Raw genomic sequence first — 24,333 nt, 5'->3', positions numbered from 1 at the left:
CTCGTGTCCCTAACAGAAGACCGGTGCAAACCTGCCAACTCTTCCGAATTTTTTGTAAAATGTATGAATTGGGACTAATTCTACGATTTTACGAATCTTGCTTCAAATTTTACGAAAAAAAGATACTTTTTTCATTTCTATTTTTTTTAACATTTTTTTCGTAAAACCGTTGCTGGCGGTACCTCACACTGCCACAAGAGGGCGACAGGTGCCGTCCACGGCAGCGTTGTGGTTTTAACTATCCGTCTATCCGGGGGCCACATATCCAAAATCAATCCAAAGCCCAAAGCCTTTGTTTGTGTGTTTGGCGGCGCATGTTGGTTTGGCGTGTTCAGACGTGGTTGGGCCTCTGTTTCGGCCAGTTTCGAGGCGAGAAGTGCAGCGTCTGTGTTTGTTACACGTGTAATCATAGCATTCCTCTGGTTGCGGTGGCTTCGCGGTGCAATGGCAAATTCCAAACCTAAAAAGAGGTACTTTCAGGTGTTCTTGAAGTCCTACACGTCGGAATTCCAGTGCTTTGTGCCGTCCAAAAAGGAGAGAAGTTTGGATTCTGTAGCACGTGCACGTGTAACGTAAGCGTTTTGCACGGTGACAAGGCTGACATTAAGCCTTGCCACCTTGCGAAACAGCCCCCCCCCCCCCCCCCCCCCCGCAATTGCGTGAGTTTTACGAATTTTAATGTCCACAGGTTGGCAGGTATGCCGGTGGAGGCGCGAGTGATGGGCCGTCCCTAAACGCGGAGCAAGAAAAATTATTATTTTTTGTGGGGACGGATTTCTCTCGAGGGGGCGGGCGTGCGCCCCCGACAGTGGACGCGCCGCTGTGGGACTTCACGGCTGCAGCAGCAGCTTCGATAAGTACCGTGAATCTCTTGGATCATGAGCAGACACCATGTTGCTTTTTACCTTATTGAACACTAATGTACAAAACAATGTGGTGCGAATGTATTGCCTCGTGGTGTTTTCCACGAAAGCTTGGATATCGGGGCTGCAGCACATTTCTAGACCCACTCGGAGACAATAAATCCGTGACATTCGAAAAAAAAATAATATTGAGTTTGGGTGCACACTATTAGACACAGGTATAACTAGAAGGGCTGTATAGCGTTGTGGCGTGTTACATAGTTGAATTATATTATGCAGGGGTCTGTGGCTGAAGGCGACATGGCAAAGGGAGGAGAGGAGGAACGTCCTGCGCAAGTGGCATGCCCCCTACCACCGAATGGTACGAACGGTCTGGAGTTGATACGGCACGGGATCTGCTGTCCATTCGGCAGGACCAGCTGGCTGTCCAGCGAGAACTGCTGGCCACACAGCAGGGTCTGCTGGCCACCCAGCAGCAGCAGCTGGCAGTTCAGCAGGAAATGCTGCTCGTGCAGAGAGAGGCAGTCGATGCACTCCGTCGACTTGCAAGCGTAGGTGTTAAGAGAACTGTAGTGTAGTGCACTCCCAATTATTGTTGTTAGGCTGATTTTGGTCAACCCTACTTTAGCCAGTTAAGTTAGAAGGCAGTGTTCTTAGACTCAAACTGAAACCAGATATGATTTGTATGTGTATTTGAAGTGTCCAACAGCGAAGGCTTTATTTTGTTTATTTCAATGAAACCTTCCAGTGCCATAATGCTAATGAAAATTGGCAAGCCTTGAGACAAAATTTTTTCAACTTATTGAAAATTACCATACTGTGCTCGACAATCCGAACTACTACGTCTAAACCGTGGTTCAATAATCCACTTCATCGTTTATCTCATAAAAAGAAAAGATGTTTCAGGAGCGCTAAAAAAGGAAATACTTGGCCTAAGCTTGCCACTTGCTCTTCCGAATAAAAAACTATGTTAAAGGGGTGTTAGCACACATTCTTTCTGATAACTCTAAGCAGACATTCTTTCTGCAAACTCTACCTAATATGTTAATAAACAACCCTCGCAAATTTTGGAGATTTGTACTCTGAAATTAATCTAGTGAATAGCTCTTCTAATAACATATTGAATAGTGAATGTGTGAATATTTAAATAGTGCGTTTTCTGATGCTTTCACTATTTCTACACCCATTACTGGAATTTCTCCTGTTATAGAGAATGATTTTCCAATGGATTCAATTGTTATAAACATTCAGGGTGTTTTCAGCGGTATAGAAACCCTCAAAATATCTCCATCATGTGGCATAGAGGAAATCATTACGAAGGCTCTCACTAACACTAAATTTTCATCCGGTCTTTACCTCAAAGATATTTGAGCAGTCCGTGGACACAGGGGTGTTGCCCTCTGACCGGAAAATTAGTAAGTAGGCCAATATCACTCACCTGCCTCTACAAGATCCTCGAGCATGTCATTTACAGGCACCTGATTAACTTCCTGGATTCCTGCAATTTCTTCACCAATGTGCAGCATGGCCTCTGGAAACGCCTTTCTATTGGGACCCAACTACTTATTCTAACTAACGATTTGTTTAAAAATCTTGACACCGGCTTTCCTACTGACGCTGTTTTGCTTAATTTCGCCAAAGTTTTTGCTAAAGTCCTGGAGAATCGCATTCTTCTTAAACTTTCTTTCCTAAAACTAGATCCTCATGTTCCTAAGTGGATTGAATCATTCCTTATTCATCGCTCTCAATTCGTTTTCACTAACAGCACATCCTCCTCTTTCTCTCCCGTTTCTTCCGGTGTTCCACAGGAAATTGTGCTTGGGCCTTTGCTCTTTTTAATCTACATTAATGATCTCCCTCTTCACATCTCATCCTCTGTTCATCTTTTCACTGATGACCTGTGCTGTTTATAGACTAATAAAAAACCCATATGACCATGTTGCACTCCAGAACGGCATTTAAGGGGAGACACTGCTCTTTGAAGCAAAATTTTACTAAGAAAACACATTTTTAAAAATGTGTTTTTTGAAGTTTGGCAAGCACTTATCATCTTGTCCTGAAGGATTTTCGACATATTGAATGAGGGCTACAAATATATTAAATAGGCTGTCAGGCTTTTTGTGGGTGCCTTTTAGGCATCCGGCAAAAAATGATTTTGAAACTGGAAGGTTCAAAAGTGTCATAAGTAATTTATAAATCATCCTAGAGCTTTCATTTATACCTTATTGGATTGCACATACCTCTCAGTTCACTGATCTATGTTTATTTTCTGAGCTCAGTATTTTAATTTGCGTTAATCCTTTCCATAATCATTGCAAATTAAATTTTTAATATTAATAAATCTAATTAGGTTACCTCAAAACAAAGTACATATTTGTAGTCCGATTGTAATGCCAAATAAGCCATGTAAATTTCATTTTATTTGAATCGCAAGTTATATAAAAAAGCTCTTGAAGCAGTGTGTCACACATGGCAGATGTGTCTCAACATTAGCAAATGCACACACCTTTGCTTTACACATTCTTGCTTCCAGCCCTTAAACTCGTTAACATTCAATGGCACTACCATTCTGACTGCTACACAGTAAAAATATCTAGGCGTTCGTTTAACCACTAATATATCCAGGAATGTTCATGTCGACGAGACAATATCATCCTCAAACCGCTCACTCGGTTTTGTTTGTCGCAATTTCAACTCTGCCTTTTCTATCCTTAAACGTCTCCTTTACGCCATGCTTGTTCGCCCTAAACTAGAGTATGCTTCAGCTATCTGGCACCCACATCAGTCTTTTTTTAACTAACGCAAATCGAATCTGTCCAGAATCGTGCTGCTCGATTTATTTTTTCTAATTAGTCTCGCTTTTCTTGTGTCACTGCAATGAAATGTCAATTAGCTCTTCCTGATCTTTCCGTTCGTCGCAGAATTTCCCGTCTTTGCCTTTCCATAAAATGTACTATTCGGAACCATTACGACAGTCTCTCCTCAGCCAGCCCAGCTATATCTCTGCAAGACTCGATCATTCGTGCAAGATTACCCTTCCCAAGACCATTTCAACATTCCCTTCTACCAGAAGCTATTGTAGACTGGAATGGCCTTCCAGATGATATTGTCACCATCACCGATAACGCTAAAATCAGAACTGTACTAACCATGCACTCCCCTCTGTAATGCCCTTCGGGGCCTTGAGGGTAATTCTAAGTAACTAAAGAAACAAATAAATAATATTCCGCCACCAGCGTGTGTTCGTGTAATTATAGGAAACTGGCCTCGTTACTGAAGGACTTGTCACGCGGCAACTCTGCCGTCAGTGTAACTAAAATGCATCATTCGCAAGCGCAGGCAAGGACGCCACCAAGGCAGCTCCAAAGGGGAAAGAGAACAGAGTAAGGGTGGATTTACTCCCCCACATACGCCTTTGATCAGACTTCTCGACTTCTTTCGTTAACACAGCCATTCTCTTTTCTTCTGTGCTTTAGGAGCACCTAAAATGCCAGTAACTCGTTGTCTACGAGTAATCTAATAAGGTGAATGGTGAAAACTGCTCTGCAACATGACTGCACAGAGCTTACCAAGGTGAAAAGTTGTTTGGCAAAAGTTTCCTATTGTATTGCTTGCAACGCGTCTCAAAACCTCTGGCGTGCTTTTAACTTTACTAATGTGTTGCGTAACAGTTTGCATTTTGTGCATAATGCGCTCCCCTTTTCCTGCAGGCTGTAGAGGGACAAGCAGCAGCAAGTGCGCACCAGTCGTCCGCACTGACTTCGCTAGTGCTTCAGCTCGTCGGTGTGCAGAATCTCCATCCGCCAGCCGAATAAAGTGGGTCTCTATGCTCCATTTCATTTTTGGCACGGGTTACACCACCGTTACTTGAACATCTCAGTTGAAAAACTGCCATAGGTGTCCGCTTTGCAGAATTGTTAAAAGCGAGCAGTCGCAGTCCCGCTGTTCTTGCTGCAGCGGCCATTTTGTAAACTGTGGCTAGACCAAACAACATCTGTGCCTCGATGGGCTTCTCAAGCGTGGCACTGCTCCCCATTGTAGCTCGCTGTGGCTCGCGTGTGGTGTCCGCATTTGAAGACCAACTTTCCTTAACTGGTATGTCGTAGTAATCTTAGATTACGCCACAAGCGAACTTGACATGCAGAAAGAAGGAATTTTTATCAATGTAGACTGCTTTGTAACATCTTCCAACTATTCATATTTGTTTATTCAAAGTGTTCAATAATGGCCGAAGTGTCTCACTTGGTGCACTTGTTAGTAACAGGAATACAAAGGATTTCCAGCAAGGAAGCCTAAGGAAGCTCGAGCACTTCTTAAAGGACACATGCAAAGGACTAATAAAGTTTTTTTAAACAGCCTGGTTGGGAAAAGGAAGTCACAAAAGGAATTCACAAAGAAAATAAAAATTTTAAGAGCTATATTCACGGCGCTATACGAATTTGTAGTTGGCGCCGGCGGGCGCTGCGGAAAAGTGGCTGCTAGTTGTCACGTGACTGGTCGCTATTTGTCACGTGGTGCTTCCGCTCTATCGGAAGCTTCCTATGGTCTCTAAAAGTTAGTTATTCATCTTTATTTCAAGTGCAACAAAACACAAAGATTAATCGGTAACTTTTCGAACCCAAAGAAAGCTCCTGAAAAAGCGGAAGCAGACGTGATAGACCTGTGTGCCGGTCAGATGACGGCGGCAGCGCTGCGGGGTAGACAAACTTGCGCGGCGGTGGCGGTGTGGAGAAATGAGTTGACGGCGGCGCACCACGCTCAGCGTGCAGCGGCGGCGTGACTGTGAGTCGACTTTGAGACGGCGCACAGGTCTATCACATGACTTGCGGCGGCTCCCACGGGCGCAACTACAAAATCATTTTGTGCCGTCAATATAGCTCTAAAATTTTTTTTTCTTCGTTCTAATTTTATTTTATAACATTCTTTTTCCATCTGGTCTGTTTACAAAAAAAATGTTTTTTTACTTCGCATGTGTCCTCAAACTTTTAGTACTTTATCGTTAGAAGTTGGAACCGCGTTCCCGCAAGATAAATCGTGATTTGATAGAACTGAAACGTGATCCGATCCGAAACCTTGCCGGCCAGCAGCTTTCACGCGATCGGTAGATCTGTTTGGTGTACTTTAACCTTGCACCTGCTTGTCACTTCGAATACGATAACTTCGTTAATCGTAGTCTGCTGCTTCGATATTCAGTTGCACAATAGGATAAACTCGAAATTTGGTGCCCTGTTCCTCCGCGCAACTCCGCGTCCGTTGCTTACGTACGTCACGTGGTTCGCACATATAAGTACTATGTCGAGCACGTGTGGGTTGTGTGATAAGCAGAGCTGGTTTGCATTTTGAGCAGCTGAAAGCCACTAAGAAAATAATCAGACTAGTACCCGTCACTGAAAAAGTAACCGATGACAGTTACAATCACTTTGCTGTATAAAGTACCCGACTACAATTACAATTACAGCCTCAAAGAAGTAATCGAAAAATTACTCTAAAGTAAGCAATTACTTCCCACGTTACTTTTCATTCAAACTTTTTTTATGATAGCATAATCCGTGGAATCTCGCGCTCAGTTGTTAAAGAAAAAAAAAAAAAAGCCTCGACTGTTTTTGCTTAAAGCGCGAAACACACGTACAACCAAACCGTCCGATCCGACGTCTGACCGCGCAATACGACGGTCGGAGGCAAGGGTTTTCAACGCTCTCCGATGCTGCGGAACCCCCTCGCCCCCCAAGGTCATTCCGGCAGTCCGCACGTCGGATCGGACGGTTTGGTTGTACGTGTGTTTCGCGCTTAAAGCTGAGTGAGTGATGGCACACACCTAATCCCTCACAAGAGGCTAGATAAAGTCATTTTTCATACCCATAAGTAGTCTCCGGTGTAGAAATAAAAATGTACCCACGAAAAAGAAGCATAGTAAAGTGGCCTACTAATCCTCACAGCCTCGTGCTTAATAATTTCGAAAAAAAAAAAGCCCGTTGCCCGGAGCTGAATAACTCCAACTCCCTCCCCCCCCCCCCCCCCCCCCCAAAAAAAAAAAAAAAAGAAATGAGGAAGATTGTAATGGGGGGTAATTTTGTAATCGATTACAGCAAAAAAATTAGTTCAACTAAAAAGATCATTACCCCTTAAAGGAAGTAATCGAAGCGTCACAAAATTGCAGTAAAAATAATCAATTACAAGTAATCTTGTAACACGTTACGTACGAGTCTGGAAAGTATAGAGGCTCACAAAGTTTCAAGTTTTCACACCTTTTACACTGTTATCCCATCTACCTAGGTCCCTAACCACTCATGTTCATCTGTGCTGCTCAGCGCTATTGAAATTGCTCCCGTGCGTGTCTAAGACACAAGCTGAAGTGCAATGAAAACTGATCTGAGCTGCTCCTAGCCTGCTCCAGAACATAGTTTTAGCTGCTCCCAACCTGCTCCTAAACAGCTGTTTCAGTTGCTCCCGTGGCTGTTCCCAAGGACATTTCGTGAGTTCCACCCCTGCACTAACTACGTCACCGGACCTTGTCAAGTCCATTCAATACTGCGACGGGCTCCGTGATTATAGGTTACAACATGTCGACTTGCCACTCCGTTCTCGTCAAACATTCTATTTCCAAGATCATTCGCGATTATAATGAGGCTGATTATAGATGAATAGATCATGGGTTGACAATCTTTTTTGACCATTACATTTAAATTGTCCTCTTTCATCAGTAGAGGAAACCGGCATTATTTAAAGCTAAAATGAACAGTCTTATAAATATGTTTGTTCCGACAGCCTGAGTATGCACTGATTCAAATAACCCATGGTTCACCAAAATGCTGCTCTTTTTGCATAACAAGAAAAGGCTATTTGCAAAGGCTAAACGTGTTAACACCTCAAGCTTTGGGTGCTTATAACTTTGCCCTTAAAAACTACAATAAAAAGTTGAAATTGGCTAAGTTTTGTTTTTATGACTCGCTGTTTATTTTGAATGGTAACCCAAGGAAGTTTTGGAACATGGTGTCACCAAAAAGCAATAACTCTGCCATCAAACCAAGCCGCGACAATGGCGATCCCATACAAGAAAGCGACTGCTCTGCAAATTACGACCCCAGCCAAAATATTACGTCCGTGGGACGCCGCATTCTCAACTAATGCCGATAATAAAAATGCGACCCGCCGCAAGCCGCTGCTCCTTAGCGGGCGGCAAGCGGTTTGTCGATCGCCAAAGCAACATTGGGCCGTGACGTCAGTATCCTTCTCTTTTTTTCCTCTGGTCCAGGAGTTGCGCGTAGTGCGCTTCTTTGAGCCACTACCACAGCTACTTCGGCTTGCGATTGGCGTGTTTAGCCGTTGCTTTTATCTGTAGCCCGTGTAGCTTCGGTATAGATTTTTGTTTATTTGCTTGTGAGGACTTCAAGACTCGTTTTAGCGAGCAACTCGGTGCGCCCAAGACTGCCCAGCTGTTCCTCGAAAGATGCCGAGCGCAACTTGTAGCGCTGTGGGCTGCTCAAACAACCCGCTGTGCAACCCGGAGGTGCTTCTTCACAAGTTTCGAACGGACCGGAAATTGAAGAAAGTGTGGGTGAACGCTGTTCGATGAGTGGACTTTGGACTTCGGCTTTTATGCGCCCGAGGAAAAAAGAACGAAAAAACAGAGGCGTACAGCCCAGCACTCGTGTGTTCGGACGCCGCAGCTCGCGCCGTAGAGCCTCAAAGCTTCGTGTCTGGGACTGACCCGCAGCGCGAAAGTGAGAGGGCCCCCAGTACTGTACGTCACTGGCAGCACAGCGTAGAGCAACGCCGCTCCATCCACAGAGCCCCGATGACAATTTAGGTCTAGCGACGAGTACGGAAGACCACACACACGGCGACAGCCGCAGAGTACGGCACCGAACGAGTTCACTTGTTGTCCAGTCGCTAGCTTTTGGGTATACAAGCGACGAGTACGGCATAGCGCAGGCATGGCGGCGGCCGCCGAGTACGGAATCGTACGAGTTCACGGGTTTTCCAGTCGCTAGCTTTTGGGTATATGCACTAGCCCTTGCTACATATGCTGGATAACTACCACGTATACAGAATTAAAACAAAATCAGCTTACCTCCTATCTTTAGACGGCTAGCGCAACAGAGGTAGGTGCCGCTCGGCGTGCGTGCTCGTTGAACGAGAACGATCCTGACGTCACGTTCACATAGCGGTTGATTTCGAGCGTTGCCGGAGCCTCGAGCGGCTAGTTTCGGGTTTGTTGGCCGCGCCCCAAACAAAACTTTGAGGGGTCCATATCTGTAGAACTACGCACAATAACGAGAAAAAAATTGCACCTTGCAGTTCAGGGACGCTGACTGGACTAAAAACAGTCATAATCCCAAAACCGAAAGTATGGACCGGAGTTGCCCTTTAACGTTTGCTCGGCTGAAGTGGAAAAGGGTGGGAGGAGCTTCCACTTCGTTCTTGACCTGTCACCGACTCTAGGTGCATCTTTTTAGCCACACCTGCACTGGTGAAGAAAATTGTAGGGCAATGTATTTACGGTTCTATCTCGATACACATGCCAGAAGTACACCACCTTGCACTTTCTTACACATGCCAGAAGTACACCACATTGCACTTTTTCACACCAGTGCAGGTAGTGCAACTAAAAAAATGCACCCACTCAAAAAAAAAAAATTTGTATCGGCCCACCAAAGCTCTGTCAAAACCTCTTTGAACACAGTGTTTTATCAGCCAAATTTTATGAAAATGTGTACCAAAAGAAACCCTGACAGAGACATTTACGAGAGCAAACAAGTGGACTACATTGACTGCTTAGGCTTATAAAGAGAAACAAAAAAAGTAAAAAAGGAAGAAAAAAAATATCTGCATTACGATTTAAGAGCATGTCATTGCAACGAACTGGTGAGCATAGAATGTGTGAAGTTCTGCGAGCACATGATGTATGTGGATGCAAAAACATGCCTTCACCCCAACCCAATAAGTGATTTCCCACATCAGAAGCCGCCTCGGTGGCTCTGAGGCGAGAGCACCGGCCTACAGGTCCTCAGGTGGCGGGTTCGAATCCCGACCGAGGTGCCCGCAATATGACGGAGGCTTATTGCAGAGAAGGCACTGTGTAACCGAGCTCCGCAGGTGGTCCAAATTAATCCTCAGTCCTCCGCTGGGGCGTGCCAGATGCCCGTCATAGGTGCCAGATGCCCGTCATAGGTTGGGCACGTAAAACCCCCAAATTTGACTTTCCCACATCAGAGCTAAAATTTGTGCAGCCACCCACATTACATGGATGTAGAACTGTACACCTTCTGTGCTTCCCAGTCTTTGATGAGATATGATTAAGCTTGCACAGCGCGACTCCAGTGAGCTGAATGATTACGGCAAGCATGCCAAAACCGCAGAGCATGACAAGCTCGATGAGAGAGGGCGTCCACCTTCCTGACTTTCCGACGCTGCATTGCTAGTGTTCTTTCTTTGAGGCTCCTAGTGCCAGTGTCGCTGTTGGTGTCGCTACTGTCATCATTGTACCCGCAGTCAGACTCTTCCTACACAAAGGGGTCTGGGGCAGACTCCGGAACGGAGCTGTGTAAGCAAACATTGTGCAGAATAGCACATCCTGTTGCTAAATTACGTGCTCTTTCTGGGTCGTAGTGCAGAGCGTGGTACTTCTGCAGGCACCGGAACTGGTTTTTCAGTTTACCAATGCATTGCTCAACAACAGCGTGTTGAGCGGTGTTGGCCGAGGCCAGACTCGACAAGACGCACCGCTCAACACGCTGTTGTTGAGTGCTGCCTCTTGCTGGGGTTGCCAGAAATAGGGGTGAGTAGCCAGGGCTCCAGAGGTAGCATCTGTCACCTGCAGACAAAAATGGAACCGTATTTGCCATGAATGTTCTCGCATAACATTTCCAGGAGTTGTCTGAAAGTGCACTTGTACTAAAATGGGGCTACTGGTATGGTTTTATGACTTTCGAGAGGACCTGCTGATTGAAAGTCAAACTGGCAGGAAAAAATGTTATGTCGGTAATTTAATTGGCTTGCTCAACCATGTAAATAATGTCTTGCAAACCTGCATCGCCCATTGTTGTTTACCTCAATCTTGGGTAGAGGCTACAAGGAACAGCCACCAGATCTTTTGTTTCGTAAGTATATCTGACCTAGCAATGTCAGTTGTGCTGCTCTGACCATTGGCCACTGAGATTGGTCGTTTAAAGTTATCTAGAAGCACCATTTTTTCCTGCTACACAAAGAAATTTGAGCTATCAAACATTTTCATCCCTGAACCAGTGCTGGTAGCTTGTAATCGGAGACTTGGGTGGGCAGATTACGTACTACGAGATGAACACTTGATGGGTCCAGTGACAGCGTTACAAATATTACAGTTATACCCAGGTTCTACATTTAAAATAAAAGATACGTCGAATAAGAGTACATTCATTAGTGGGAAGAATGGTACAGATCTTGGGGCTTTAACGGAGACAGAATAATCTCATTGGCTCGGGCCAGACTCTCTCGGGCCACAATTATTTGGCTCCTGGGTTAGCATGCTATGAATTTTGGTGTAAGTAGGAAATAGCCTAATGCAGGACGCCAACCAACTGCTCTTCGCTGCAAAACCGAACTGTCGGCGCATGTCAACCGAAGCACGTTTTTGGGGCTGAGAAACGTAAGCGGAGATGATCGAGCAAGAAGAAAAGTATGCCAGTCATTCCAGAGTATCATGCCTGGTCTGTGAGCATCATGGGAGAGGTACGATTACAAGAACCAGAGGCACCTTGTCTCCGGCTTAGCGAGAGACCTAACGGCCATCGACTCATCTGTCTCCCGGACCTGGTTTCCTCTGTGAACTGTAGAAGGGTGTGTACTTGGGCTAGTTGGTTATTCATGAATAGGAGGTAAAAGCGCTAAAAAACGACGGACAATCAGGGCAAGTGTGTCAGCACTCCCTCAGTAAACCTGTATAGCTCTGAGGTGGCATATTTGAAATCATTCGAAAGAGTAAACAATTCATAGATTAACCTTAGATAGATGAAGCGGCATTATTGCCACTTGTCTTTTTGATGTCACGGTGTATATATGTGTACGTGTTTTCAGTAATAAACTTCAGTTGCAAGTTAGCGCTCTGTGGTGTTCGTCATTCTTCAACTTGTCCGTCGTTTTTTAGCGCTTTTACCTCCTATTCCTCTGTGAATCTTTACGTTTGGCCCTGCGTTTCGGGGTTAAAGGCCGTCGACCAGACTCGAGATTCTGCAAGGCAGAATTTCCTCCTCACCATGGGAGAGGAGGAAGCGAGGGAATAGTGGAAAGCGCAAACTGGGCGTCGGTTTTTAAGGAGCAGACGTATGCAATCCTGGAAGTAACAAACAGCCTGTCGTGGGAAAACCAAGGTTCGGCACGTAGGGGCAAAAAAGCCTGCACACGAAATATAGGCAGCATGCCCGACTGCCTCCTTGATACCGAAGCAAGCCCTTAAACAATCAGCAAAAGCAGAGCTCTGTGTCATAAGTGTGCCGGGACTCCTCCAACTAGACCCTGAACCCGGAAAACGCGACACTTGGTCTCCAAAAACTGAGAAAAAACAGGGTGACCAGATTCTGACAAAGACTGTATTTCGACTGACTAAAACAGGTTATCTACAATCAAACAGCAAAACGTGTGAAGGGGGAAATGGTGAAAACTAAGAGCTGAAGTGGAGAGGAGCAACGTCCTTTCCACAACGGGTTGTTTCGTGCGTGCCCGTTTTCTCTTCGCTGGGGCCGCGCCACTACGGGAAGGGACTGGGGAATGTCTCCTATATTTCTAAAACTTGTCGCGCAACCCGTTGCAAAATGGCCGAGTGGCTTCCCCGACGGAATGTATCCTGAATGGTCGCATGATCTGACCTAGAGACCCGTTAAAATAATTTTTGATAGGGGCTGTAGTTTCACGAAAAGGATTGGGACAGACCTCACAGGTCTCTCAAAAAGCTATGATGGGTCTCTTACACCCCTCAGGAATTGTTAAAGGGTACTCAGGCCCCTTAGAGAACTTTGACGGTCATCTAAACTATACTCGCCGTCCACGATCAAGCCCTTGCAGCATGCTAGATGAGCGCTTAGTTTCGAGGCCTTCAAAAACAAATCTCCCTTCCACCCCTCCGAGGGAAAGCAAGGTTCAACCTGTCGTGCTTCCTCCAGCAGCTGTCGATGCTCACACATCGTGGACATGGCAGGGTTAGAGATACTGTGCTTACGTTCATACTTCTTAGGCCATGCCCGTTGGCGCTGCTTCGGTTTAAAATGGTCAGTTTGGTCTACAGGGGAGATGCGAGGCACGGCACCACGAACGAGCTCCCATTTTCCTCTCGCTATTGTCGTTGCCTATTTTTTGTTTGTACACTGTCGGAACGTGCGCACTGTTAATGTGGAGACTGCACATGGTAATTTGCCGAGAAAGACTGGCGTGTGAGCAGTATCGCGAGGTCCCAAGGTGGTTTTTTCTGGATGTCTGCTGGTGGCTTAAATAAGTGATGTTTTTCTTTCTTGCTTTTGTAACAGTGTTGTTAGAGAATTTAGTATATTTTACCCCTCCATTCAATCGAAATTGTCACCGATGGTAAGGATGCAGATTTGTGGTAATGAACTGTCCTCTCATGTTAATATCTTTTCAGATATATCAGTGTTTAGAAGGGAGCTAATTTTTTATCTTTTCAATTCCTGATTGCATGTTAGTCTTTTCTTTCTTACAATTGGGGTACATTGTGTTAAGTCATGTACTACCATTTTATGTGCCACCACACATGACCTAGCGGTCGTTCTGGGGCATGATTCAAATAAAGCATTATTATTATTATTGTAAGGTATGCCAAAATGGTGCAACATCCAGAAAATTTACGTACAGTAGGCTGTGTCTTCATTTACATTTTAGCAGCACTTGTCATCTTAAGGTAGGATATTCTGGCATATGAAATGTGATTGTGTTAATGATACAAGCTCACGAGCATATTTTGTCTGGTGCATCCCGCAGAACTTGCCTTGATTCGAGCGGCAGCGTGTTCGCTGAACGGCATCTGCTGTCTCTGCAGTCTAGATCAGGAATGAGGTAAGACTGCAACGGAAGCGGCTACGTAGATGTCTGCAAGGTGAGTGATGCATGGAGCCATTTCTTTGTTTGATATTGCGTTTCAAGAGAAGATGAAGCTGCGGCATTGTCTAAAGGTCCTGGTTTCTGCTTCCGCCTGGTCAACATTGCTGCCCCATGAATCGTGTCTCATCGACTCTTATACTTTTTGCGAGCTGACGTTTGGGCTTGTTGCTTTGGATAGAATGCTATGGTGGGCTTGGCCTGGAGCCAGCTGAATGTCTTTGTCCATGAAGCCATAAACGAGGACATAATAATAATTTATTGCATATGAACAAAGCGAGGTTGAAGTCAGACCTGCCTAAGCCACATTGGGCTTGACTGGCAGCGTCTTGGATGCTTGACATGGATGCTGCTTTCCCATTTCGGGGTCGTGCTGTTTCGCCTTTTGCTCTAAGGGCTTGTTTGTACGTCTGCTTACCTGGTGTGCCCCGTGTGATAATTGCTTAGCGGAGGGAAATCTTTAACGCGGTGAGAATCTGTTTTATTTGTTTCGGCCTCCTCACGCTTCGTTGTTGTGCGGTTGTGTTGCAACCTTCCTTGCATCGTCGGATCCTTTGGTCTCTTCTGGAGACACGCATTTGCATTCTTCTTGGCTAGAAAGGTGTCACCCTGTGTCATTTTGCCTGATATGGCAGTTTGCGCAGTATGTCTCTCCTGAGTGCTTCTCTTCCGGGTTTGCTTTGCTGCACTCCTTGCGTCTTTCAGGTAAAGTTCATCTTGGTCTATATTTTTCATGATTTCTTGAATCGAAAACTGGGCTTGGACTTCTTGTAAAACTCCTTACTGCATCGTTTGGCGCAAGTCCGCAGACCTCCACTGTGTGCTCTGCTTTGCCAATCTTGGTTTGGGTTATGTGAAGTAATAGTTTCGCAACTTTAGATGGGATGCTCACTATTGCAGTGTTTTGCCTCTGGTTGATCTGCAGGCACCTGTTGGCTTGTTGCCCCATTGTGCTGGTGCCCTGAAGCTGGGCTAGAGCAGTGAGGACGCTTGGAGCCGGCCTACGTTGAGTCCGTTGCATGGTCGCAAAATTCGCTTAAACTCTTCCAGGGGAAAGGGTGTGGGCGTGGGAGCAGGTCTGCGGGTCGTAGCTCTTCTCAGCTGCCTCGGCGACGAAAGCGAAGGTGGCAGCGTGACTTGCTTTTGAGTTAGGTTTAGCTGTTGCCGAGCTCGTCGACGCTGTGCCTTCAAGACTACGTTGATCCAGAGTTGCCTTGGTTTTTTTCGTTCCCGACGATGGGTAATCCTGGTTATCTGCTGCACTTGCATCTTTTCGGTAGATGAAATTATTTTTATTTATATCCAAGCTGATTTCCGAGGCATACGTGACAGCCGTGCAGCCCGCATCGGTTCCACCGGGCGGGGCCTGATTCATCGCCGTATTATTAGCTAGGCCTACAACGCTAACAGAAGGCTTAGCCTTCCCGCTCGGGAAAGTCTTCCTAATTTCACCACAATTGCACTCACCGGCGAAAAACTGGTGTCTTCATGTGCCTTTTGCTTAATAGAATATGGTGGTAATCACTAATTTGTGCAGAATATGATTTTTCTGAACTTTTGGGTGTGCAACACAGAGCTCATCAGAAACACACTTTGCCTCTACGGCGGCCGTCGGTGTTCCCCCCCCCTGTAACGGGATGAATTGATTCATTCGTTCTTGAACGATGCGAGCGAAATCGTGAACCTTTTGGGCAACGTCGGGAGCACGGAGTGATTGAGGACCAGTCGTAATTGGAGAAATGATTGTACAAACTAACGTAATCTCCAGCGGAAAGATTGTGTCTATTCACTTCAGGATGTCTCCGTGAATAACATCTCATGCCATGTCAGATAGGTATACTGATCTCCAGTGGGGCATGATGTCCGTCCGGGGGGGGGGGGGGGGAGGGAGGGAGGGAGGAAGGAGGGAGGGAGGGAGGAAGGAGGAGGAGGAGGAGGAGGAGGAGGAGGAGGAGGAGGGGGAGGGGAGGAAAGGGAGGGAGGGAGGGAGGGAGGGGGGGGGGAGAGAGAGAGGAGAGGAGCAAGGAAACCAAGCTTGACATACCCTCTGTTATATCTGTACAGTCTAGATTTGCGAAACATAGATCAAGCATGTTGCCCTGGGTGTTTGAGATACAGTTGTATTGTTTTAAATTTGTAAATGATGAAAAATTCAGCAAGAAATTAGATTTCTGAATAATATAGTAACTTCTAGAGGACACTGAGGCTGCTTTCCAGCATATGTTACAGACATTAAAATCTCCAAGAACTATAAATTTGAATTTATTCAGGGCCTTGGTTGTACACTCAATGCCCAGTAGACATTGGCGAAAACCATCTGGAGACGTGTCAGAGGGCAAGTAATAAGCGCCCAGGAGGATATGCTCGCCATTCGCACATGGCAGCTCTATCCACACTGACTCAAACAATGTCTCAAGATCCGGACGCCTAACACGTTGTAAGGACGCATCAATTTCTCTCAGCACTCCACCCAACGTCTTTTTCCTAGTAGAGAATACACGATCACGTCTAAGTACTGCAAAATTAGGTGGGAAGACATTGGATAAATAAATGTTAGAACAAGGCCAGGTCTCGTTTAGCGCAATGATAGACACATCAGTTAGGGTTACATTAGAAAAAAAGTTAGCTTTTGTGGGAAGACCTTGGACATTCTGATAGTAAATGTCTAGGTTACGTATCTGTTCCGGCATTATGGAAGAGAGGCGCTTCGAATACCGCTTGCTATGTGTGGCTCTCATTCAGCTGACCTGTCAACTCGTTGAAAAGGCTTCCCTCTGGCCAGAGAAGGGGATCAAAAAGTTTCTCTATTTCTTCATTTGCAGCCATCACTCGTAAGGACGAGTAGCTTTCATGCCGTGTCTTCAGTCGGGTGCACGCAAGCTCGCGAAGAGGGCCCTGCTTCCTAATGTGGGTTTAAAGGCTCGGAGGATCGCAAGATGGGCCGAAATGCGTCATGTGCACAGCGTGTTGGCGACGTGGTGGAGAGGGTGGCAGTGCCACAGGTGTACAGCTGGCTGACACACTTGCCCCCAACAACGGCCGTCTTGCCCTGGGGACCTTTGGCCCCTCCTTGCGGAACCCAGCCCCATTGAAGTTTGATGGAGCTTGATGGCATGGATGCCCTGAAGGTTGGACAGGGTCACCAAAGGAAGGGGATGGTGGCGGCTCATCGCCGCAGTTTAGGAAAAAGGCAGCTGTTTCCTGCCGGCCGGTTCCATTGGTTCCGAGTGTTACGCACAGCTCCGAGCTCAGTCCGCTAAGACAGTATGGCACTTGCGTGCAGCTGGGAGGTATACCTATACCCTTGGCAGAGCTGCGCGTTCTCGTCATGAAAGAGCAGCGACCTCGTGTGTGAGGAACGAGATCCCCTCGAGGGAGTTGAGGAGGAGGGCTTGTAAGGATTTCATGTCTGCATGAGGACCGCCTGGGGAAGAGGAAGGTTTCTCCGAACGAGTGGAAGCAGTGGGGGAGGGCGGTGCGGAGTGGTGGCTGAACGACGCTTCCGTCAAATCCGGCCTGGCTTCTGCTGTTAGGACTAGCAGCCCCGCTGATGTTTTGCAACTCTTGCAGATTAAGGAGCTTACCCCAGATTGCAGAAAGGTGGTCTTATTTTCCGTCCAGCAGGTATACTTGGTGTGGGCACATAGCTGGCACCCTGAACAGTGTAGAAACAGCAGTATTCCATAGAAGCAGCGGGAGCAGATTCAGCATGCGTCCTTTGCTGTGCGCAATAATAATAATAATAATAATAATCTTTTTATTCACACAACGCTTTCGGTATGTCAAATGACGGGTCCGTCTAAGCCGACAATTATTAATAATAATAATAATAAAAATAATAATAATAATAATAATAATAATAATAATAATAATAATAACAGCATCTGTCCTTGCTGGGAGCAATAATACTACTACTATTACTGATAATAAGATTACTACTACTGTTAGCGCGTCACGAAATACAGCGCTTTGTAACTCGGGTTTTTTATAAGAGACGAGAAAGTGAATACATTGTTAGGGTACAGGTTACAGACGTCCGACCCTAGTCGGCGTGATGGCGTCGCGCTCGACAACAGTTGTTGCTTTGCCGGAAGAAGGCTGGCGGCTCTGGCCAGTGTTGCCGCTTCCGGCCGCAACACTTCCCCCACACTTGGTGGAATGGTGGAACTACAAGTCCAGCCGCTCGGGCGGTCGGTGTTGTTGCACTGGACGCTGCTCCTTGCTTGGCTCCACGGTGGCCCTTGAAGTCTCTGGAGCCACTGAGGATTGGCCCCATTCTAACGTTAAATCCTCATTGCGCTCACTGGGTTGGTGCAGAGGGTCAGGTGTGTTGACCTCAAGCCTCAGGCGTAGCTGGTCATGATGTCTGCGGATCATCCCACCAGGTGTTTGCACCAGCGCCATGCGGTTTCCAAGTTCTTACGTGATGGTTCCACTCAGCCAGCGGGGTTCATTACCAAAGTCCCTTGCACAAACAGCCTGACCTCGACTGTTTAGTTGCTGGCCATGCCAGTGGCTCCCTACTCGGTGGCATGGGAGCCGCCCGTTGGCACACTGTGCACCGGTGAAGCAACTCTTCCACCTCACGGTCAATGCCTGGCCACCACACCAGCGTGCGTGCCAGTGCCTTAGTTGCATTGACTCCCTTGTGAGTATCATGAAGCTCCAATAGAAATGCCCTCCGTGCACATTCTGGAATCACCACTCTTCCACCCATGCAGATGAGGGCCCCTTCCAGCGTGAGTGCATTACGATGATGCCAGTATGGCTGAAGGCAACTGTCCAAAAGTCTTTTTGGTCAACCTCTGCTGATCGTGTCTTGTAGGCTTTGCATAATTGGGTCCTTCCCCGTCAGGTCTTCTAGCTGTCGTCTGGACACTGGGCTGGCGTCCAACATGTCCGCTGTGAAGACCCCCATATCTTGGGCTTCTTCGGTTTCTGCTCCATCTGGGGCAGTTGCCATCGGCAGACGACCGAGTGTCTGCGTTCAGGTTTTGTGACCCAGGCTTGTACTTGATCACATACTTACACGCTCCAAGCGTTAGTGCCCACCTCTAGATGCGTGCCGCAGCCATGCTTGGAATCGATTTGCTTTCTTTGAACAATCCCACCAAAGGTTGGTGGTCTGTCGTCTGTCTTTAGGGTGAAGCTCCTGCAGAGAAGGTAATCCCTAAACTTCGTTACCCCAAAAATGAGCGCAAGCGCTTCCTTCTCCAGCTGCTAATAGTTCTTCTCAGCCTTGGTAAGGGATCCTGACTGGAAGGCGATAGGCCTGTCGATGCCATTCACGCAGTGAGACAGCACTGCTCCTAGGCCTTCTGGTGACTCATCACACTCCAAAATGAGTTCCCTACTTGGGTCATAGTGCACAAGAAGGTTGGACTTCTGCAAGGTTGTTTTCGCCCCGTCGAATGCAGCCTGTTCTTCTGTTCCCCATTTCCATTTCACCTCACTCCTCAGCAGGTTGTGGAGCGGAGCCAGAAGTGTAGACATCCTAGGCAGGAAACTCCTTTAGTATGTGATGAGTCCTAAAAAGGACCGAATTTCTTGGAGGTTGCGAGGTGCAGGAGCCTTCACGATGGCGTCCACTTTCTTTTCTGATGGATGCAGCCCACGTCGGTCGATCCAATGTCCGAGGTAGGTAACCTTCACCAAACACACATTTCTCTTCCCGCAGTCGGATGCCATTTTTCCTGAATCTCTGCAGAACCTTCCGCAGCGTCTGCCCAAATTCGTCTTTGCCTTCTGCCACCAAGACATCATCCAAGAAAACCTGCGTTCCCAGAATGTCCTTCAACAACGCCTCCATTTTCCTTTGGAATATCGCTGGTGCTGAAGCGATGCCGTATGGCAGCCGGTTGTAGCAGAAGAGACCCTTGTGGGTGTTGAGCACTGCTGCCTGTCTGGATTTTTCATCTAAGGCCACGTGGCAGTAGGCTTCCCGAAGATCCAATTTCGAGAACCAATGGCCATCCTTCAGAGGTGCAAAGATGTCCTCCACTTTGGGAAGTGGGTATTGTTCGATGTCGCATGCCATGTTCAGGGTTACTTTAAAGTCCCCACAGATCCTGAGACCTCCATTGGCCTTGGTCACTGGCACTACTGGCGTTGCCCACTCACTGTGGAATACCAGAGACAATATCCCCTCTTTGCACATTCAGGCCAGTTCTTCTCCTACCCTGTCACGTAGGGCATAGGGAAGAGACCAGGCCTTGCAGAACTTGGGGTTTACCTCTTTCTTTAAGTTGATGTAGGCCACAGGTCCCTTCATCAACCCCGTCCCCGGCTACAAGAGATCCTTGAAGTCTTCTTTCAGCTTCTTGACCGTGTCCTGCACTTGGTTGTCACTTGTTTGCATGCTCCCAATTAGATGCTCTTCCAGGAGGTTCAATGCTTGGATGACGTCTCGACCACACAAGGATAGACCCGTACAATCCACAATGTACAGTTGTCCTTGCACTTGTTTGTTTCCATACCTTACTGGCATCGCCAGGACTCCCAGCACTGGTAGTTTCCACAGGTAGCGGTGGAGCTCCTTGGTAGTTTCCTGTAGGGGTGGCCAGACCTTATCATTCTTGGAGTATGTGTCCCTAGAAATCATGCACACGGGGGAGCCAGTGTCAACCTGCATGGTCACTTCTACTGTTCCCCACTGGAGCACTTCGTTGACTGAATCAACCGTAGCTTTTGGAGTGTGCACTGTGAACAAGTGGAAAGCCTCCTCTGCCTGTCCTAGCTGTGCTTCTTCCGTGAGCAGGTTGGCCTGCTGCTTCTTTCGGTTGACCGCCGGTGTCGACTGAATGCGAAAGCACCGGCTCGCCAAATCTCCCTGCTTGTTACACGTGAAGCACGTCGTTTTCTTGTGTGGACAGTTTGGCTGGTCATGAGAGCTGTCTCCGCAACGAATGCAGGGCTGCGCAGTCTTCGTCCGAGACGTTTCCTGCTGACGTCCCTTGTGCTTCTTAAACCGCAAGGCATTCACGTCCCCTGCAGTAGTGCGTAGCGAACTTGAGCCAGGAAGCCGGTCGGCGTTCCGCATTGCTAACTCCGCAGCCAACGCTGTGTCCAGCGCCTCTTTGAGCGTAAGTTTCTTTGGTTTTGCCAGGAGGATCCTCTGCACCGTCTTCTCGCACCGTCCGATGACAAATCGGTCCCTTAGGTTGTTGTCTAGAGCGTCCCCAAAACCGCAGTGGTCTGCGATTCTCCGTAATTCGGCCAGGTAGTCCGCGACGCTTTCCCCCTCATTTTGCTTTAGTGACTGGAACCTGAACGTCTCATAGATCTCGGACGGTTCCGGACTGAGGTGCTGCGTAAGCGCTTTCATGATCGTGTCGAAGGTTTCGTCTCGCGGTTTGTTTGGCGCCACCAAGCTTCGCAGTCATGCATAACTTCCGGGCTAAAAGCGGATATTAGGATCGAACGTTTCCTACCGTTGTCCCTCACCCTGCTGGCGTCGAAGTATGCCTCCAGTCGCTCCACGTAGTTTGTCCGATTCTCCACCGCCGGGTCATACTGGATCGGCGCGGCGTAGAGGGCTTGAGCTTGCGCCATGGCGGCCACCGCTTCTCCTTTGTTCCCGGGCCCCACCGTCACACCGACTAACACCACTTAACGTTCATGTACTGGCGTTCGGTTGTCCTCTCCTTATCCCATCCTCGTCGTCATTGTTAGCGCGTCAGGAAACACAACGTTTTGTAACTCGGGTTCTTTATAGGTGACGAGAAACGTGAATACATTGTTAGAGTACAGGTTACTGACGTCCGACCCTAGTCGGCGTGATGGCGTTGCGCTCGACGATTGTTGTTGCTTTGCCGGAAGAAGGCTGGCGGCTCTGGCCAAGGTTCCCGCTTCCGGCCGCAACAACTACTAATAAATTCATTACCACAGACATCGGCTCTCTTTAAGAAAACGGGCACATCAAAGCAAATAAGGTGCTTGTGTGATGCCACTTTGCAGTTAAAAAGTCAAGCATAGCATAGCATAGCCACTCTAAACCTAAAAATAAACACATGCACATAAGAGTATTGAAAAAATATATGATACTTTTTATTTCCTCTCCAGGGAGCGGAGGGGCAAGGACAAAAAGCTGCATTCAGCTACTTGACGAGGTCCCTGCCCCGATTGAAACGGCAGAGAGAGCAGTGATGACAATGTTTCCTAATCACTCATTTACAAACCAAATGAAATAACAAATACAAAACTACACACATACAATAAAATTGGAGCAGTAGTCAACAAAAGACGTGAGATTTTGTTAGTGAGTGTCAGTGAGCGTCATAAACAGGGATATCACGTGGGGCTTGGTGACAACCTCAAGTATGACGTGATATTGAATCAATTTGTTTAGTAAGTAAGCTAGATTGTGCCTTTTTGATTCATGTCCATATGTTGTTTGAGATGTCGGCACAAACCATGGTTCTGCATGTCGTGTATTATGGCTTGTGAGATGCTTGTTTAGATTAAAAAATTCAATTATGAAGGTGTTATTTGCGAGTAGGGCAGATCTGTAAAGGCACGTGAGTCTTAGTTTGTATAGGAAAGATATATTTAGGATGTTTAACTGCTGCAAATAATTAGCAGTGCTCTCATTCTATGCGAGATTTGCTATTATTCTAATTCACTTTTTCTGTGCACGAAGGAGGATATGTGTGTTATGTTTATTAGTTGTACCTCATATGGAGATTAGAATATGTTAGGTGAGGAACAAAATGAGCCATTGTATAACATTTTCTTAATATTGCATGGTAGGCTGTATCTATGTTTATTTACCAGCCCATTTTTTACCAGCCATTCGGCTTTGTTCGGCATTCGGCATTATTACCAGCCCATTTATTTACCAGCCATTCGGCTTTGTACGGATGTGATTAATGGTATGATAGTCCCATGCGAGGTGTTCTGTAAAATGAACACCCAAGGATTTCATTTCACTTACAACTTCTATTTTCTGGTTGTCTAAATGAAGATATGTTGGCCTACAAGTTAATTTGTTTCTGGGTCTATAGAAAATCGCTCTAGTTTTATAAGGGTTTATTTGCAGACAGTTTGCAATGATGTATCTTTGCAAATTTCTAAAAGAGCTATTTGCTTCTGAAGCTATATCAGTCGGGTCAGTACCAGTAAAAAGAAGTCATATCATCGGCATAGGCTATTATTTTTGCTGATGTCATTATGTTGATAATGTCAATGTAAAGCATGAAGAGAAGAGGGCCTAATGTGCTGCCCTGGGTCACACCTGTTGTAATAGTGTCAAGTGGAGATAAAGAAAAGTTTATACAAACAGATTGAGACCGAGGCTGTAAATAAGATTGAATTAATAATGCTGCGCTTCCTCTAATACCATAAGCGTGAAGCTTAAGGTGTAGTATATCATGATTTATGTCGTCAAACACCTTATTAAGGTCAATAAATATTCCAGGTATGAGTTCTTTCTTCTTAAATGCTTCAACAATTCATTCTCTTTGTGTTAATAGTGTGGTTTCTGTCGACCTGTGTTTACGAAAACCAAATTGTGAGTTAGATAGAATATTATGTTTGTTAACTCTTAAAAGCCCATAATGTTTCTATCAGTGATAGGAACATGAAACTCGCTAGAAATAATGTTTATTGCTGCACAAGCACAAATAATAAAAGGTATGAAAATACTAATTGAAAGCCATTAATTAGGGCATGGGAATATTCTTCCCTCTGGGCCTTCAGTGCCACACATACTCTTGGTGACACTTGGCAAAACAGGGCACCACACAAAGGTGTACTTTGCAAGTTGTGCATGTGATCTTTGATCTTTTGTCATTTTTGGCCGTGGAGCAGTACCTACACCTCTTGTAGGCTGCTTTGCCCTGTGGGTAATGTGGCCCGTTGGACAGGTGCACCTCATCTGGCACGCCAAGGTTTTTGTTGGTACTTGCTTGCTGCAAGACGCGTCGAAAAGCGGTCGTGGCTGACCTTTTCCTTCCATTATAGCCGTTGGCCAACTGGCGTGCAAGTATTAGGAGAAAACTCTGGTGGTTCGCCTCCCCCTCTGACAGCTGGTAAAGGATGAAGTTATTCACAAGAGCAAAGTCCAGAAGAAAGTAGAAGATTCGCATCCACCATTTTCTTGACTTACGAGTAACGGTGTGATACTCTCGCAGCTGATCAAAGCGGTCTACTCCCCGCATGTGCTTCGTGTACTCAGGCGTGGAACGGCTGCGCCATTTGCGCCATTTTGCGCCAGACGCATGTGTCTGCGCCATCCTGCGCCATGTTGCAGAAACTGCGCCACAGCCAATACCTCGCGCCATTATGCGCCAAATCGCAAAACGTGCGCCAAAAAACTCTTTATTTCGTCTTAGTTTCGGTTTCTATCGACTCGATTGGCAACAATGAGGGCGATTAGCCTGGTCGGCCTTGT

The 24,333-nt window shown here is 46.6% G+C and overlaps 1 long non-coding RNA gene across 2 annotated transcripts; it reads left to right on the top strand.

Moving 5' to 3' along the window:
• Window positions 1–322: 322 nt before the first annotated feature.
• On the top strand, window positions 323–4,633 carry LOC120848341. Of its 2 annotated transcripts, none has more exons than XR_005717688.3 (3): window positions 323–470; window positions 1,143–1,414; window positions 4,574–4,633. It is a non-coding gene; the product is annotated as an uncharacterized LOC120848341 (long non-coding RNA). The 2 variants fall into 2 exon arrangements; XR_006077205.1 differs by lacking the exon at window positions 4,574–4,633 and adding an exon at window positions 2,227–2,272.
• The last annotated feature ends 19,700 nt before the right edge of the window (window positions 4,634–24,333 follow it).

This window comes from Ixodes scapularis, unplaced genomic scaffold (assembly GCF_016920785.2).
Source record: "Ixodes scapularis isolate PalLabHiFi unplaced genomic scaffold, ASM1692078v2 ptg001158l_1___fragment_1__unscaffolded, whole genome shotgun sequence".
Classification (NCBI taxonomy): domain Eukaryota; kingdom Metazoa; phylum Arthropoda; class Arachnida; order Ixodida; family Ixodidae; genus Ixodes; species Ixodes scapularis.
Note: the sequence above shows the minus strand (reverse complement) of the source record. Positions and strands in the feature narration are given on the sequence as shown.